This window comes from Pongo abelii, chromosome 1 (genome assembly GCF_028885655.2).
Source record: "Pongo abelii isolate AG06213 chromosome 1, NHGRI_mPonAbe1-v2.0_pri, whole genome shotgun sequence".
Lineage (NCBI taxonomy): Eukaryota > Metazoa > Chordata > Mammalia > Primates > Hominidae > Pongo > Pongo abelii.
Window position 1 is genome coordinate 217383012 of NC_071985.2, and position 18443 is coordinate 217401454.

Consider the following 18443-nt stretch of genomic DNA (forward strand, 5'->3'; position numbering starts at 1 on the left):
TTTAATATTAACATTTATTTGCTTTATCCTATGTATGTATAAGAAGGTTTAAAAATACAACAACTGGATGGGTGCTGTGGCTCACACCTGTAATCCCAGCACTTTGGGAGGCTGAGGCGGGCAGATCACCTGAGGTTGGGAGTTTGACACCAGCCTGGCCAACATGGGGAAACCCCGTCTCTACTAAAAAATAAAAAAATAAAAAAAAGTTAGCTGAGTGTGGTGGTATGTGCCTGTAATCTCAACTACTTGGGAAGCTGAGGTGGGAGAATCGCTTCTACCCGGGAGGCCAAGGTTGCAGTGAGCTGAGATCGAGCCACTGTACTCCAGCTTGGGCGGTAGAGTCTCTGTCTCAAAAAAAAAAAAAAAATTATATATATTCTATATTACTATTAATAAAATACCTGAAGCTAACTTAAGTAATCTCAGCACTTTGGGAGGCTGAGACGGGTGGATCACCTGAGGTCAGGAGTTCGAGACCAGCCTGACCAACAATGGAGAAATCCCGTCTCTACTAAAAATACAAAATCAGCTGGGTGTGGTGGCACATGCCTGTAATTCCAGCTACTCGGGAGGCTGAGGCAGGAGAATCGCTTGAACCTGGGAGGTGGAGGTTGCGGTGAGCCAAGATCACGCCATTGCACTCCAGCCTTGGCAACATGAGTGAAACTCTGTCTCAAAAAAAAAAAAAAAAAAAGATCCGTTTGCACTTTTCTTTTTTTGTTTTATTTTTGTTTTTTTTTTTTTGCCATGCTAAAGTGTAGTGGTGTGATTATGGCTCAGTGCAGCCCCGATCTCCTGGCTCAAGCGATCCTCCTGCCTCAGCCTCCCGAGTAGCTAGAACTACAGGTGGGCACCACTACACTTGGCCAATTTTTTTTTTTTTTTTTGAGACGTAGTCTCTGTCACCCAGGCTGAAGTACAATGGCACAACCTGGGCTCACTGCAACCTCCACCTCCTGGGTTCAAGCGATTCTCCTGCCTCAGCCTCCCAAGTAGCTGGGATTATAGGCACCCACCACCACGCCTGACTAATTTTTTGTATTTTTAGTAGAGATGGGGTTTCACCATCTTGGTGAGGCTGGTCTTGAACTCCTGACCTCGTGATGTACCTGCCTCGGCCTCCCAAAGTGCTGGGAATTTTTTTAATTTTTATTTTTTTAGACACAGGGTCTGGCTCTGTCACCTGGGCTGGAGTGCAGTGGTGCGATCTCTGCTTACTACAACCTCTCCCTCCCAGGCTCAAGTTACTGTCCCATCTCAGCCTCCTGAGTAGCTGGGACTACAGTCACATGCCACCATGCCGGGCTAATTTTTTTGTGTTTTTTGTAGAGATGGAGTTTTGCCATGTTGCCCACGCTGGTCTGGAATTCGTGTCTTCAAGCAATCCTCCACCTCCCTTGACCTAAAGTGTTGGCATTGCAGGCGTGAGCCACTGCGCCTAGCCTGCAGTTCTTCTAAATCCTTAGAATTTTTTATCCATCAGGATCCAGCCAAAAACTGGAAAATATACTAAATATTTCAAACAGGAAATTTAATATAGGGAATTGGTTACATATGTGTTATAACACCAGAAGGGCAAAAGATGGTAGAGTAGGTGTCTTAGTCCATTTTGTGTTTCTGTAAAGAATACCTGAGACTAAGTAATTTATTATATAAAGAAAAGAGGTTTATTTAGCTCATGGTTCTACAGGCTAGGAAGTTCAAGGTCATGGCCCTGGCTTCTGGCAGGGCTTTCCAGCTGTATCACAGTGTGGCAGGAAAGGTCAAAAGGGAAGTTGACACGTGAATAGGGGAAACCTTGGGGATGGCCTGATTTACAACAACCTACTCTCCCAGGAACTAATCTAGTTTCAGAGAGCCAGAAGTCACTCACTACCAGGAGAACAGCACCAAGTCACTCATGAGAGATCTGCCCCCATTACCTAAACACCACCCAGTAGGTCCCACTTCCTAACACCACCACATTGGGGATCAAATTTCCACATGAGTTTTGATGAGGACAAACCTTATCTAAACCATAGCAGTAGGTAACTTAGAAATTAATTACTGTAGGGTGAAACTATTAAGGGTCAGGGGAACAAAAGGGAGGAGATGGTATTACTATAACTTTTTTTTTTTTTTTTTTGAGACAGGATCTCAATCTGCCTGTCAGACTGGAGTGCAGTGGGCGATCACGGCTTACTCCAGCGTTGACCTCCCCAGGCTCAGGTGACCCTCCTACACCAGCCTCCCTAGTAGCTGGGACTACAAGCAGGTGCCACTGTGTCCATTGTTTCTGTAGAGTTAGTTTTTTGTTTTTTTTTTTTTTTTGAGACAGAGTTTCGCTCTTGTTGCCCAGGCTGGAGTGCAGTGGTGTGATCTCGGCTCACCGCAACCTCCGCCTCCCAGGTTCAAGCAATTCTCCTGCCTCAGCCTCCTGAGTAGCTGGGATTACAGGCATGTGCCACCACACCCTGCTAATTTTGTATTTTTAGTAGAGATGGGGTTTCTCCATGTTTGTCAAGCTGGTCTCGAACTCCCAGCTTCAGGTGATCCACCCGTCTTGGCCTCCCAAAGTGCTGGGATTACAGGCGTGAGCCACTGCGCCTGGCCTGTAGAGTTAGGGTTTTGCCATGTTGTCCAGGGTGGTCCTGAACTCCTGGGCTCAGGTGATCCACCCACCTCAGACTCCCAAAGTGCTGGGATTACAGACATGAGCCACTGCACCTGGCCCAGAACTTTTTTTTTGAGACAGAATTTCTCTCTTGTTGCCCAGGCTTGAGTGCAATGATGCGATCTTGGCTCATCGCGACCTCTGCCTCCCAGGTTCAAGGGATTCTCTTGCCTCAGCCTCCCGAGTAGCTGGGATTACAGGCACATGCCACCATGCCTGGCTAATTTTGTGTTTTTAGTAGAGACGGAGTTTTCTCCATGTTGGTCAGGCTAGTCTCGAACTCCTGACCTCAGGTGATCCGCCTGCCTCGGCCTCCCAAAGTGCTGGGATTACAGGCGTGAGCCACTGCACCCGGCCCAGAACTTTTAAGAATATCAGATAGTAGGGACCACCACTCAAACTTACTGCCACTTTCTTTTTTTTTTTTTATCTTTTTTTAAAGATGCAGTCTCGCTTGGTTGCCCAGGCTAGAGCGCAGGGGTGCAATCTCGGCTCACTGCAACCTTTGCCTCCCCACCTCCCGGGTTCAAGCGATTCTCCTGCCTCAGCCTCCTGAGTAGCTGGGATTACAGGCGTGCACCACCACTCCCAAATAATTTTTGTATTTTCAGTAGAGACGGTGTTTTACCATGTTGGTCAGGCTGGTCTCGAACTCCTGACCTCGTGATCTGCCCGCCTCAGCCTCCCAAAGTGTTGGGATTACAGGCTTGAGCCACCGCTTCCAGTCTACTACCACTTTTATAGCTGGGACTTTGAGGCGGAATTGCCAAGGGTTGTCTCGTGGTTGGTGCTTGAACCATTCTAATATTTATTTGGTTTTGGTTTATCCTTTAAATGTTGGATTTTGCAATAATAAGCAAATATCTGCATATATTCTTTTTTCCCGTTATGCAAAAGGTTTTCCTACTATATACGCTGCTCAGCCTCTTGGTCTTTTCGCCTAATATATTTTGGAGATCTTTCCATATTGGAACAGAGGTAGCCCTTATTCATTTCCACAGCTACACAGTGAGGATGTACCAGAGTTTGTTCAACTGGTCTGTTTTTGATGGACGTTAGTAAATAATGCTTTACTGCTGATCTTTTATAAATAAATTTTGGTATGGTGCAATAGAAGAAGTGCTGGGCTGAAAGACAAAAGATAGAGTTTCTATTTTTGCTACTCATTAGCTGTATGAAAAAGCCAGTTAGGTTTTCTGACCTCACTTTCCTCATTTGTGAAATAAGGGTTCAATTGCTCTATAATCTAAGATCTACTCCTGCTTATACTATTTTGTATTTTTCTGCAAGTTTTATTAACTGTATTTTAAGCCTGTTGCTCAGTAAAGTGTATAAAGCATTATAAGAAAATTATAAATGAGAACATAAGGTTAAGTTTTAGAAGTACTGCTGAGGGTTGGCCGGGCGCGATGGCTCATGCCTGTAATCCCAGCACTTTGGGAGGCTGAGGTGGGTGGATCACTTGAGGTCAGGAGTTTGAGACCATCCTGGCCAACATGGCGAAACCCCGTCTCTACTAAAAATACAAAAAATTAGCTGGACGGGGTGGGCGCCTGTAATTCCAGCTACTCGGGAGGCTGAGGCGGGAGAATTGCATGAACTTGGGAGAGGTGGAGGTTGCAGTGAGCCGAGATCGCACCATTGCATTCTAGCCTAGGCAACAAGAGTGAAACTCCGTCTCAAAAAAAAAAGTACCACCAAAGGTTTTCTGGATTTGGATCTGTGGTCCTTGTTGATAGAATTAAGATTTCTGCTTTCATGCCTATTTTTCTGAAACAGTCTCCAGGAAATCTACCTGCTAGGTGATTTTTAATTTTTTTAATTTACTTTTTTTTTTTTTTTTTGAGACTGGAGTCTTGCTCTGTCGCCCAGGCTGGAGTGCAGTGGCACGATCATGGCTCACTGCAAGTTCCACCTCCCGGGTTCACGCCATTCTTCCGCCTCAGCCTCCCAAGTAGCTGGGACTATAGGCGCCTGCCACCACACCCTGCTAATTTTTTGTATTTTTAGTAGAGACGGGGTTTCACTGTGTTAGCCAGGATGGTAATTTACTTTTTAAATTTTTTCTTGAGACAGGGTCTTGCTTTGTCCCCAGGCTGGAGTGCAGTGGTACAATTATGGCTCACTGCAGCCTGGATTTCCCAGGCTAAGTGATCCTCCACCTCAGACTCACAAGTAGCTGGGACTACAGGTGTGTGCCACCGTGCTTGGCCAGGTGATTTTTATGATCAGGTGAAGCAAAGATTTACTTCATGTGCATATACACCACTGTCCTTTAGGTTTCCTGCGGATAAGATGTAATCAAGACATTATCTACCTTTCATAAATTTATAATCTGTTCCAGCTGTGCAGATATTAACCAAAAATGTATAATCCGGTTATTGAGAAAATTTGCATAAAAACATAACTATGGCTGGGTATGGTGGCTCATGCCTGTAATCCCAGCACTTTGGATGGCTGAGGCGGGCTGATGATGAGGTCAAGAGATCAAGACCATCCTGGCCAACATGGTGAAACCCTGCCTCTACTGAAAATACAAAAATTAGCTGGGCGTGGTGGCACACACCTGTAGTCCCAGCTACTCAGGAGGCTGAGGCAGGAGAATCACTTGAACCCAGGAGGCGGAGGTTGCAAGTGAGCCAAGAACATGCCACTGCATTCCAACCTGGCAACACAGTAAGACTTCATGTCAAAAAAACAAAAACAAAAAAACTATAACAATATGAAATAGTGTGACATTGTGTCAATAAGTAATGGTGTAGATGGACTTCTGGAAATGATTAATGTGGAATGGAGTAGGAAATGACTTGTGATGGAAGGAGGTCCTCTCCTCTGCTCTAGAGAAGTGAGTAGAAGGCAGAAGCAGGAAGGCATTCCTTTGCCTTGACCACCCCTAGAAAAAAGATAAATGACCGCTGGGCAGGGTGGCTTATGCCTGTAATCCCAGCACTTTGGTAGGCTGAGACGGGCAGATCGCTTGAGGTTGGGAGTTTGAGACCACCTGGCCAACATGGTGAAACCCCATCTCTACTAAAAATACAAAAATTAGCCGGAGGTGATGATGCACACCTGTAATCCCAGCTACTCAGGAGGCTGAGGCAGCAGAATTGCTTGAACTTGGGAGGCGGAGGTTGCAGTGAGCCGCGATTGTGCCACTGCCCTCCAGCCTGGGGAAAAGGGCGAAACACCGTCTCAAAAAAAAAACAAAAAAAAGACAAATGGAAATAAAATGTTCCATTCCATCACAGCATCTTGTTAAAATGTATTATGTTCTTTGCAGAATATTTTTGTTTATCAGTGGGGAAGCTAGGTTTATATGCCACCCAAGAGATTTGATAGGAGCATTGTGAGATTGTAAAGTACTTTGAATTCCTCTTGAAACACTATTTTTACCATGCTTATGGTCTGCTCACATTTAGTGAATTCCTGGAGACTGCAGAATAATCTCTAGATTGATGAGGCAAAAGGCTAGAGTCAGAACAGTGAGGTAGGTGTCTACTATTTTGGTTCAAGTATGGATGACAATGACCAGCATCAAAGCAGGGGGATAACAATAAAAGGTAGGACATTTTGAAGAAATAGGTAATAGAGGAAAGTGAAAGTCTGTATCCAAGACAAGATGTCATGCAACATTGTTATTCTTTTTTTTTTTTTTGGAGATAGGGCCATGCTGTCCACAGCAGCCTCAACCTCAGTGCTCAAGCGATACTCCCTCCTTTTTTTTTTTTTTTGAGTTGGAGTCTCACTCTGTTGCCCAGGCTGGAGTGCAGTGGAGCGTGATCTCGGCTCACTGCAAGCTCCGCCTCCCAGGTTCACACCATTCTCCTGCCTCAGCCTCCCGAGTAGCTGGGACTACAGGCGCCTGCCACCACGCCTGGCTAATTTTTTGTATTTTTAGTGGAGACGGGGTTTTACTGTGTTAGCCAGGATGGTCTTGATCTCCTGACCTCGTGATCCACCTGCCTCAGCCTCCCAAAGTGCTGGGATTACAAGTGTGAGCCACTGTGCCTGGCCGATCCTCCCTCCTTGGCCTCCCAAAGTGTAGGCATGAGCCACTGTGTTTGGCCTATTCTTTTTTTTTTTTTTTGAGATGGAGTCTCGCTCTTTCTCCCCCCGGCTGGAGTACAGTGGCGCAGTCTCCGCTCACTGCAACCTCTGCCTCCTGGGTTCAAGCGATTCTTCTGCCTCAGCCTCCCGAGTAGCTGAAATTACAGGTGCCTGCCACCGTGCCCAGCTAATTTTTGTATTTTTTGTAGAGACGGGGGGTTTCACCATGTTGGGCAGGCTGGTCTTGAACTCCTGACCTCAGGTGATCCACCCACCTTGGCCTCCCAAAGTGCTAGGATTACAGGCGTGAGCCACTGTGCCTGGCTTGGCCTATTATTCTTTTGAGGATGATTTGAAGTTAATTTCAATGACGGTTTATAGTATCTGTTAAAAAGAATAAATGGAGTCCGATGATTGGGTTGAAATCTGGTTCTGTGTAATCATGGTCAAGTTAATTTATCTGAGCCTCAATTATCCTCATCTTAAAAAACAGAATTGATAATATGTTCCTCACAGAGATGAAGTAAAGATTAAATGAGATAAGGCACCTGGCACATGTTCTCAATACCTGTTGATTCCTTTTTCTCATCTAGTATTGATACCAGCTACATTTTAATGGTTACTGAAGACCTTGATACTCAAGGTCCCCAAACTGGCAGTGCTGGCGTCATCAAGGTGAGAATGCAGAGTGTCAAGTTCCACCCAAGGCTTACTGAATCTGAATCTATAAACTAGATTCACATTAAAATTTGAGAAGCATTGGAACCTTAGGAGATATTGAATGAGATTTCCTCTGAGTACCTAATGATTTGGTTGTTCTTTTATCTTTGGACAGTTGTTTTTGCTGTGCACTCTTAGCTGAAACTATTATAGATAAAATATGTGCACTTGTGTTTGGAAAGACAGTCCAATTGCAGAGATGTTTATATTATTATTTTCGAGACAGGGTTTTGCTCTTATTGCCCAGGCTAGAGTGCAATGGCGTGATCTCTGCTCTCACCACAACCTCTGCCTCCTGGGTTCAGATGATTCTCCTGCCTCAGCCTCCCAAGTAGCTAGAATTACAGGCGTTTGCCACCACACCCAGATATTTTTTGTATTTTTTAGTAGAGACAGGGTTTCACCATGTTTGCCAGGCTGGTCTTGAACTCCTGACCTTAGGTGATTCACCTGCCTTGGCCTCCCAAAGTGTTGGGATTACAGGCGTGAGCCACCGCGCCCAGCCCAGACATCTTTCTTCTATGAATATGTCCAAATAAGCCTTGGCACAGCTAGGGACAGTGGCTCATGCCTGTAATCTCAGCACTTTGGGAGGCCGAGGCAGGTGGAGTGCTTGAGGTCAGGAGTTCGAGACCAGCCTGGCCAACATGATGAAACCCCTCTCTACTAAAAATACAAAACTTAGCCAGGTGTGGTGGTGTGTGCCTGTAATCCCAGCTACTCAGGAGGCTGAGGCAAAAGAACTGCTTTAACCCAGGAGGTGGAGGTTGCAATGAGCCAAGATCACACCACTGCTCCCCAGCCTGGGTGACAGAGCTAGACTACATCTCAAAAAAAAAAAAAGGCAGCAAGAACAAAGGATCATAGAGGTGGGAAGAGACAATATTACGATCATTTGGCTGAAGGAGAGAGGAATAGATCAGAGTGAGGAGAGGCACACAAAAAGTAAGATTAGGCCAGATGTGGTGGCTCATGCCTGTAATCCCAACACTTTGGGAGGCTGAGGCAGGCAGGTCACCTGAGGTCAGGAGTTCAAGATCAGCCTGGCCAACATGGTGAAACCCCATTTCTACTAAAAACAGAAAAATTAGCCGGGCATGGTGGCGGGCACCTGTAATCCCAGCTACTTGGGAGGCTGAGGCAGGAGAATCGCTTGAACCCAGGAGGTGTTCAGTGAGGTTGCAATGAGCTGAGATCGCTCCATTTTACTCCAGCCTGGGCAACAAGAGCGAAACTCCATCTCAAAAACAAAACAAAATTTAAAAACCTTGAATTTGAAAGAATAGGCATTAAAACAGTCAAAAGGTTTTTTTTTTTTTTTTTTTTTTGGCGCGATGGAGTCTCGCACTGTCACCCGGGCTGGAATGCAATGGCGTGATCTCAGCTCACTGCAACCTCTGCCTCCCAGGTTCAAGCGATTCTCCTGCCTCAGCCTCCGGAGTAGCTGGGATTACAGGTGCCCACCACCACGCCCAGCTAATGTTTTGTATTTTTAGTAGAGATGGGGTTTCACCATGCTGGCCAGGCTGGTCTCGAATTCCTGACCTCTGGTGATCCACCCGCCTCGGTCTCCCAAAGTGGTAGGATTAGAGGCCCCAGCCTCCCAAAGTGGTAGGGTTACAGGTATGAGCCACTGTGCCGGGCCCAGTCAAAAGTTTTTGATCCAGATTTGCATCATGAAGTTTAATACTACAGCAAAATAAAGAATAGATTGAAGAGGGAAGAAGGAAGGAAGTGGGAAACGAGCTAATTCTCTCTATTGTGGCAGATTAGTTAGGAAGTGATATGACCTGGGGGCATGGTGTCTCACACCTGTAATTCCAGCACTTTTGGACACCAAGACAGGAGGATCACTTGAGCCCAGGAGTTTGAGACCAGCCTGGGCGATGTGGTGAAATCCTGGTTCTACAAAATAAAAAAATTAGCTGGTCTTGGTGGTGTGCACCTGGAATCCCAGCTTCTTGGGAGGTTGAGGCAGGAGGATCACCATGTTGCCCCAGCTGGACTCCTGGCCTCAAACAGTCCTCCCACCTCAGACTCCTGAGTCGCTGGGATTACAGACACAAGCCACCATGTTGGTAATTTTATTTATTTTCTTTTCTCTTTTTTTTGAGACAGAGCCACCAAGCCTGGCTAATTTTTTTTTTTTTTTTTTTGTACAGATGAGATTTTGCTGTGTTGCCAGGGCTGGTGTTGAACTCTTGGGCTCAAGCTATTCGCCCACCTTGGCTTCCCACAGTGCTGGGATTATAGGTGTGAACCACTGTGCATGGCCATCATTAAAATAGTTTTTTCTTCCTGATACTAAGGATCACTGTTTACCCTTCTAGAACTCCATTTAATTCGTATTTGCTTTAAGGAATTTCAATATTTAAGAATAAGAGAACTTTGAATGTTTTTGCATACCTGTTTGTCTGTATGAGTCATCTTCATGTACTCTCTATTTAGCATTTCTCCTATTTGGGGTTCTGATTTGTAGTTTACAGCATTAAGGAAGTAACAGAGAACTAGATAACTCATAACAACCTTGGTATTATCTTTTGTATGATAATGTTGTTGTGTTGTTGGGAATTCTGTTAAGTGTATGTCAGTTTAATTTTAGTTTGTAAACTGATACAGAATAGTAAACATGAAGCAGTGAAATTATGTTGTTAGTTGTGGGTTATTTTAAACATTATTGAAAAGTGGACTGTTTAAAATAGACCACATCATTGGCCTTTTGCTCCAAGTGTCAGGGAGGTGTTCTCAGGTCATTAGTCTTATCTGTAGAATCAGTCTGTTTTTTTGTTTTTTTTTTTGAGGCGGAGTCTCGCTCTGTCGCCCAGGCTTGATCTCCGCTCACTGCAAGCTCCGCCTCCAGGGTTCACGCCATTCTCCTGCCTCAGCCTCCCGAGTAGCTGGGACTACAGGTGCCCGCCACCACGCCCGGCTAATTTTTTGTATTTTTAGTAGAGACGGGGTTTCACCGTGTTAGCCAGGATGGTCTCGATCTCCTGACCTCGTGATCCACCCACCTCGGCCTCCCAAAGTGCTGGGACTACAGGCGTGAGCCACCGGGCCCGTCCTAGAATCAGTCTTAAATGAAGTGAACGCTTTTGTCTTCCCCATATTTCTGTCTGGTAGCCGAATTTCATATTATAAGCTATCTTTGAATATATTTGTATTCTGCACAGTCGTCACTTATTTTCGTAGAAATGGTACAAAATATAGCCTTTTGAAGTTTCTGATGGATTATTATTTTTACCATACAGTTGATATGGTATGCAAAATCAGTTTTCCTGAGATCATAGCAAATTTATAGAAGGTCAGAGACGGAAATTAGTTTTCTGGATTCCATCCCTTTAAATGCTGACTGTTAAAATTGAACTAGTATTAACAGTTTTCAGCCATAACACTACCCATCTGAAATACAGTATGATTCAACACACATAAAAAGACAATTGGTATTGGCAATTTTCACATTTCTGGACACCACATCTTAAGGCATATTTTCCTTAAAGCAAACTCGTGGCTGTGCATTTTTGCATCTTGATTGCTTTAGTGCTCTTGCCTTGTCTTGACTTTATTGGATACCATAGCAATGAGAAGTAAAATGTGGATTTTATTTTTTCATATTTTAATTAATTTTTTTTTTTAAGAGATGGTCTTGCACTGTCACAGGCTGGAGTGCAGTGGTGCAATCATCAAGTAATCTTCCCACCTCAGCCTCCCACATAGCTGGGACTACAGGTGCACACCAGCATACCTAGCATTTTTTTTTTCTTCTTGGAGATGGGGGTCTCACTATTTGCCCAGGCTGATCTCGAACTCCTGGCCTCAAGCGATCCTCTGGTGTCAGTCTCCTGAGTTGCTGTGATTATAGGCATGAGCCACCACTCCTGGCTGTTAATGTGGGTTTTAATTAGGCAAGTGGTTAATAAGCAAAATTGTAACTTATGAAGTGGTGAAAAGTAGAAACTATCTGTAGTATTTATCTAATGTTGGCTTATGTCTTGTAGGCCACCTCACTCAACAAATATTTATATAACTTTGAGATAATGAAGATACTGTACAAAATGAATAGAAGGTCAGAGGAATACTTAATTGGCTGGAGGGGATAGCACCTCAAGAAGAGGTAACTCTTACGTGGCAGAGTAGGAATTTGTCCTACTGGCAAGTAGGAGTACAGTATTTCTGCAAGAGGGGTTGGCCAGCAAGAGCAGAGACTAGAAATGAGAAAGGAGTTTAAGGTATTTCACAAACAAGTACTTCAGATGACTGAATTGAAATCTGTTGGAAAAAGCCACTACTCTTCTCGTTGTTAAATTCATGACATGCTTTGGTCACTATTGCCTGATAATTTTATTCATTTTATCAAAAATATTCATTAGTCGAGGCCAGGCGCAGTGGCTCACACTTGTAATCCTAGCACTTTGGGAGGCCGAAGCAGGCAGATGACTTGAGGTCAGGAGTTCAAGACCAGACTGACCAACATGGTGAAACTGTATCTCTACTAAAAATACAAAAATTAGCTGGGCATGGTGGCACATGTCTATAATCCCAGCTATTCAGCAGGTTGAGGCAGGAGAATCACTTGAACTGTGGAGACGGGGGTTGTAGTGAGCTGAGGTTGTGCCACTGCACTCCAGCCTGGGCGACAGAACAACTCCATCTCAAAAAAAAAAAAAAAAAAGGAAAAGAAATTCATTAGTTGAAACATTGTTGACAGGAGTAGTTAAACCAAGTAAGATTTATTTTCCAAGGTCCAGGAGGATAACTTTATTTGCTTACTAAATCACAATATGGCAATGTCATTTATTAAATCTTTTAATCAATTCCATAAGCATTTTTTTTTGGAGAATAATAGGTATATTTAATCTTCCTTCATTCAACTATAGCAATGGTAATAATAACAAATGTGCCTCCCTTCTGTGTTGGAGCAATTTTAAAATTTTAACCTATAAATTTACTATCATTTTTAAGTACAAGCAAAGCTCTCAGTGTGTGATTAAATTTATCGAAGGTGGCAAAGAGGGGATTACATTTTTGTTTCACTTGTTTTTCGCTGTCCTAAATCTGTTATCCCAGAATGAACAAAAAATATGCTGTATCAGAAGTGACTAAATATTAAAGCTAATGAGATGTAACCAGCAACTGATATTATATACTTTTTCTTTTTCTTTTTTTTTTTTTTTTTGGAGATGGAGTTTTGCTCTTGTTGCCCAGACTGGAGTGCAGTTGCACGATCTTGGCTCAACACAACCTCCACCTCGCAGGTTCAAGCGATTCTCCTGCCTCAGCTTCCCGAGTGCCTGGGATTACAGGCATGTACCACCATGCCTGGCTAATTTTGTATTTTTAGTAGAGACAGGGTTTCTCCATGTTGGTCCGGCTGGTCTCAAACTTCCGACCTCAGGTGATCTGCACGCCTCAGCCTCCCAAAGTGCTGGGATTACAGGCATGAGCCACCACGCCTGGCTGCATTTATTTTTTTTTTTTTTGAGACTGAGTCTTGCTCTGTTGCCCAGTAGTGCGATCTCGGCTCACTGAAACCTCCGCCTCCCCAGTTCAAGTGAAAATCCTGCCTCAGCCTCCTGAGTAGCTGGGATTATAGGTGCCCACCACCAGGCTGGGCTAATTTTTGTATTTTTAGTAGAGACAGGGTTTCACCATGTTGGCCAGGCTGGTCTCGAACCCCTGAGCTCAGGTGATCCACCTGCCTCGGCCTCCCAAAGTGCCGGGATTACAGGCATGAGCCACCGCACCCGACCGGTTTTTACTTTTTAATTAAATTATTATTATTATTATTATTATTATTTTTGAGACAGAGTCTCGCTCTGTCGCCCAGGCTGGAGTGCAGTGATGCGATCTCGGCTCACTGCGAGCCCCGCATCCCCCGGGTTCATGCCATTCTCCTGCCTCAGCCTCCTGAGTAGCTGGGACTACAGGCGCCCGCCACCATGCCCGGCTAATTTTTTGTATTTTTAGTAGAGACGGGGTTTCACCGTGTTAACCAGGATGGTCTTGAACTCCTGACCTCGTGATCCTCCCACCTCGGCCTCCCAAAGTGCTGGGATTACAGGCGTGAGCCACCACGCCCAGCCTATTATTTTTGAGATGGAGTTTTACTCTGTCACTAGGCCAGAGTATAGTGGCGTTGTCTCGGCTCACTGCAACCTCTGCCCCCCGGTTCAAGCGATTCTCCTGCCTCAGCCTCCCAAGTAGCTAGGGACTACAGGCACGTGCCACCATGCCCAGCTAATTTTTGTATTTTTTATTTTATTTTATTTTTGAGACAGAGTCTTGCTCTTGTTGCTCAGGCTGGAGTGCAATGGCAGGATCTCAGCTCACTGCAGCCTCCGCCTCCTGAATTCAAGTGATTCTACTGCCTCAGCCTCCTGAGTAGCTGGGATTACAGGTGCCCACCACCATGCCCAGCTAATTTTTTGTATATTTAATAGAGACGGAGTTTCACAATGTTGGACGGGCTGGTCTCGAACTCCTGACCTCAGGTGATTCACCCTCCTCTGTCTCCCAAAGTGCTGAGATTACAGGCATGAGCTACCTACCGCAGCAGCCAATTTTTGTATTTTTAGTAGAGACAGAGTTTCACCTTGTTGGCCAGGATGGTCTCAATCTCTTGACCTTGTGATCTGCCTGCCTCGACCTCCCAAAGTGCTGGGATTACAGGTGTGAGCCACCGTGCCTGGCCAAATAAATTAATTTTTGTGGGGGACAGGGTTTCACTCTGTCACACAGGCTGGAGTGCAGTGGTAAGACCATAGCTCCCTGCAGCCTCCACCTCTTGGGCTCAAGCCATCCTTCCACCCCAGCCCCCCAGGTAGCTGCCACCACACCCGGCTAATTTTTAAAATTTTTTTTGTAGAAACAGGGCCAGTCTGTGTTATCCCAGCTGGTCTTGAACTCCTGGGCTCAATTGATCCTCCCATCTTGGCCTCTCAAAAAGTGCTGGGATTACAGGCATGAGCCCCTGCACCCTGCCTACTTTAAATTTTTTAATCTTCATTTCCCCATTATGAATTTCCTGGCATAGATACACAGAAAGTTTTATTTGCCCAAGGTATGCAGGAATGAAATTACTTTCTGTCCATTGTAAAACTAGCTTAGTGTCTAGCTACATTGTGTGATAATAATATAGTAACTTCACCTAGGTGGAGACAAGTTAGGAAGGTAGGGGAAATTATGCTCTACTACTGTGAGAGGAAAACGTACATACACGAATTATTTGGAAATCTGCATGGGAGATTTCCCCCGTTTTTTCCCTCCGCCCCGAGATGGTGTCTTGCTCTGTTTCCCAGGCTGGAGTGCAATGGCGAGATCTTAGCTTACTCCAACCTCTGCCTCCTTGGTTCAAGTAATTCTCCTGCCTCAGCCTCCCGAGTAGCTGGGCTTACAGGTGTGCACCACCACGCCCAGCTATTTTTTTGTATTTTTAGTAGAGATGGGGTTTCACCATGTTGGCCAGGCTGGTCTCAAACTCCTGACCTCGTGATCTGCCTGCCTCGGTCTCCCAAAATGCTGGGTTTACTGGCATAAGCCACCGCACCCAGCCTTTTTTTTTCTTAATCAGTTATATCAATATGAATTTGTGGGTATTCATTTTGTACTTTGGGATTGATTGATTGATTGATTTAGAGATGGAGTCTCGCTCTGTCTCCCAGGCTGGAGTGCAGTGGTGCGATCTCGGCTTACTGCAACCTCCACCTCTTTGGTTCTAGCAGTTCTCTTGCCTCAGCCTTCTGAGTAGCTGGGACTACAGGTGCACACCGCCACGCCTGGCTAATTATTTTATTTTAGTAGAAACGGGGTTTCACCCTGTTGCCCAGGCTGGTCTCGAACTCCTGAGTTCAGGCACTCCACCCGCCTCAGTCTCCCAAAGTGCTAGAATTACAGGCATGAACCACAGCACCTGGCCTGTACTTTGGGTTTTAATCCAATACCAATTTATTTTATGGCCCAGTTGTTTCAGTTTTGACCATCAGGAGCTCTTTCATCTGTCTCCTTTGCCCGTTTTACACAATCCCATCAATTTTCTTTTTTTTTTTTTTTTTGAGACAGAGTCTCGCTCTGTTGCCCAGGCTGGAGTGCAGTGTCACGATCTCAGCTCACTGCAACCTCCGCCTCCTGGGTTCAAGCAATTCTCCTGCCTCAGCCTCCTGAGTAGCTGGGATTGCAGGCACCCGCCACCACAGCCAGCTAATTTTTGTATTTTTAGTAGAGACAGGGTTTCACCATGTTGGTCAGGCTTGTCTCGAACCCCTGACCTCATGATCCACCCGCCTCAGCCTCCCGAAGTGCTGGGATTACAGGCATGAGCCACCGCGCCCTGCCAATCCCATCAGTTTTGTTTCGTTTTTAGGGCACTTCCTTACTTTGTGGCAGTACTGGATTCTCCAGGCTCATCTTATATATTTCCTGTCCTCCTCCTAGATTCTGCCATTTCACCAAGAAGCCCTGGTTTCTTTTATTGGAGAATGGTATTAGAAAGAACATCTGGGTTCTAGATATGCTTATTACTTGTAGGCCCTTGCAGTTAACAGAACAAGGTGGTAGATGAGTGTATACTAACACGTATATATGTGTGTGTGTATGTATTATACACCAGTTGTAAATATTTCTATATGTAACCATCTGTATCTATTTAAACATGAGTTCATCCTGTCTCCCACTCTAATCCATTATCACAGGATCATTCTATCCTCCTTCCTTGACTATTTGTAAATTCCCACTCCAGTAAGAAAATTGGGTCTAGCCATCTGCCAGCTATTTACTTAATCGTTCATGTATAGCTAAATTAGTATTGTTAGCCTCTACTTTTGTGAGAAACAACTTTATCAAGTAGAGACTAGTGCTTATATGCAGTTTCTTTTGCCTTTAGTCTTATAGATGCCCCTTATTTCCAAAGTTACTTAGGTTACACCTTTTCCTCCACCCAAGGTGGTCTCATATATTTGTAATATAGTTGGATTATTTTATCATAATCTGGGATCCCCCAGCCTCCTAAATAAGTGTTTTTTAAAAAAATTTACATGTATTAAATTTCACTCTTTGATGCTGTGGGTTTTGACAAATGTGGGTTGTTAGCTTTGAGTCTTACCAGTTTTATAGAAAACCTTGGAATTTCTCATAGTGGCAGTTGTCAGTATAAGCTACGTGGCTTGGATATGTCTATCATTTTGATTGTTTTTTTTGTTTTTTGTTTTTTTTTTTTTGAGATAGAGTCTTGCTCTGTTGCCCAGGCCAGAGTGTACTGGTGCAGTCTCAGCTCACTGCAACTTCCGCCTCCCGGGTTCACGCCATTCTCCTGCCTCAGCCTCCCGGGTAGTTGGGACTACAGGCACCCACCACCATGCCCGGCTAATTTTTTGTATTTTTAGTAGAGACAGGGTTTCACCGTGTTAGCCAGGATGGTCTCGATCTCCTGACCTTGTGATCTGCCCGCCTCGGCCTCCCAAAGTGCTGGGATTACAGGCGTGAGCCACCGCGCCCGGCTATTTTGATTGTTTAAAACTGTCCCGGCTGGGCAAAGTGGGTCACATATGTAATCCCAGCACTTTGGGAGACCAAGGTGGGCAGATCACTTGAGGTCAGGAGTTTGAGACCAGCCTGGCCAACATGGTGAAACGCAGTCTCTACTGAAATATAAAAATTAGCTGGATGTGATGGTGTGTGCCTGTAGTCCCAGCTACTTGGGAGGCAGAGGTGAGAGAATTGCTTGAACCTGGAGGCAGAGGTTGCAGTGAGCTGAGATTGTGCCATTGCACTCCAGCCTGGGCGACAGAGCGAGACTCCGTCTTAAAAAACAAAACAAAAACTTTCCCATCTTAAAATAAATGAGATTGTGTTTACTTTGCAGTAATTCATCGAGCTCTACTCTTAGGATGGTCACTTTTCAGTGTTACTTGGATTTTAAAATGCTTTAAAGAATTGAATGGTTTGGGCAAAATACTTTAGGCTCTATCTTTAACTCTGAATCTATTTATCTTTCTAATTTTGAACTCCTTTTAATGTTTTTCTTCTGGGACTTATCACAATTAAAAGTTAGCATTTTTGTTTTGTTTTGCTTTTTGGTTTTTCAGCTGGGCTCCTGACAGTATTGCGCATTTACATAAAGGTGTAATTATGCGTTTGCTTAAGATTTATTTTTATTTCAGTAAATTCATCAGTGAAGAAAAATACATTTTATGCTCTACTCCCAACTAAGATGAACTGTCTTACAGATGGCTTTGTGCTTTTGGTCATAAGCAAGGCCATGTGAAAGTATGGTTCAGTGAAGTCTTTCAACACTGAACACCTCAAGAGTATACTTTGCAACCATAAGTGAGTCATTAACATCCTTCGTCAGTAAGGGACTTTATGATCTTCATTCATCAAAAAAGTACCGATATTGATAAGGTGTCTACTAATGTGCCAGATGTACAAAGATAAATATGGCTTAGACTCTGTTCTCAAGTAGTGTACAGTCTAATGGGGAAAAAAGGAAGTTAAAATGACGTTTAGAAGTGGGTCATAGAGAGAGATGGTGAGAGAGAGATGGTGCTGTGTAAGTGAGCAGGCTTCCTTGTTGATACCTTTTGGGATTAGGAAGATTAAATGGTTCATAGTAAACTAAGCGTTTTCAGAGCAGACCTATCTTGTTTAAGGGCCTTAGCCATTACTTAGATGACATTTATGTAGCTCATCTCCATGTTTTATTAGTTGTTTGTTTAAATTATGTGAGTAATGAAAGGTGTAGTTGATTCTGGCCTACGTGTTTTAGATGACTTATAAATCCTAGAAAACACATCACCTATCAGAATTAACTCAAGAATAATTTTTTTCTTTTCTTTTTTTTTTTTTTTGAGACAGGGTTTGGTTCTGTTGCCCAGGTTGCAATACAGTGGTGTGATCTTGGCTCACTGCAACCTCTGCCTCCTGGGCTCAAGTGATCCTCCCACTTTGGCCTCCTGAGTAGCTGAGACTACAAGTGTGCACCACCACACCCCACTAATTTTTGTATTTTTTGTAGAGATGGAGTTTC

At 44.4% G+C, this 18443-nt stretch overlaps 1 protein-coding gene across 4 annotated transcripts in view; it reads left to right on the top strand.

The window, feature by feature from the left end:
• The window catches only part of FBXO42 (F-box protein 42), a 107915-nt gene that overhangs the window by 8281 nt on the left and 81191 nt on the right, over positions 1-18443 (top strand). Inside the window, exon 2 of one of the 4 annotated variants that reach the window (XM_054549790.2) lies at positions 2136-2211. The gene's annotated coding sequence lies outside the window, so the exon portion shown is untranslated. 4 annotated transcript variants of the gene reach the window in all.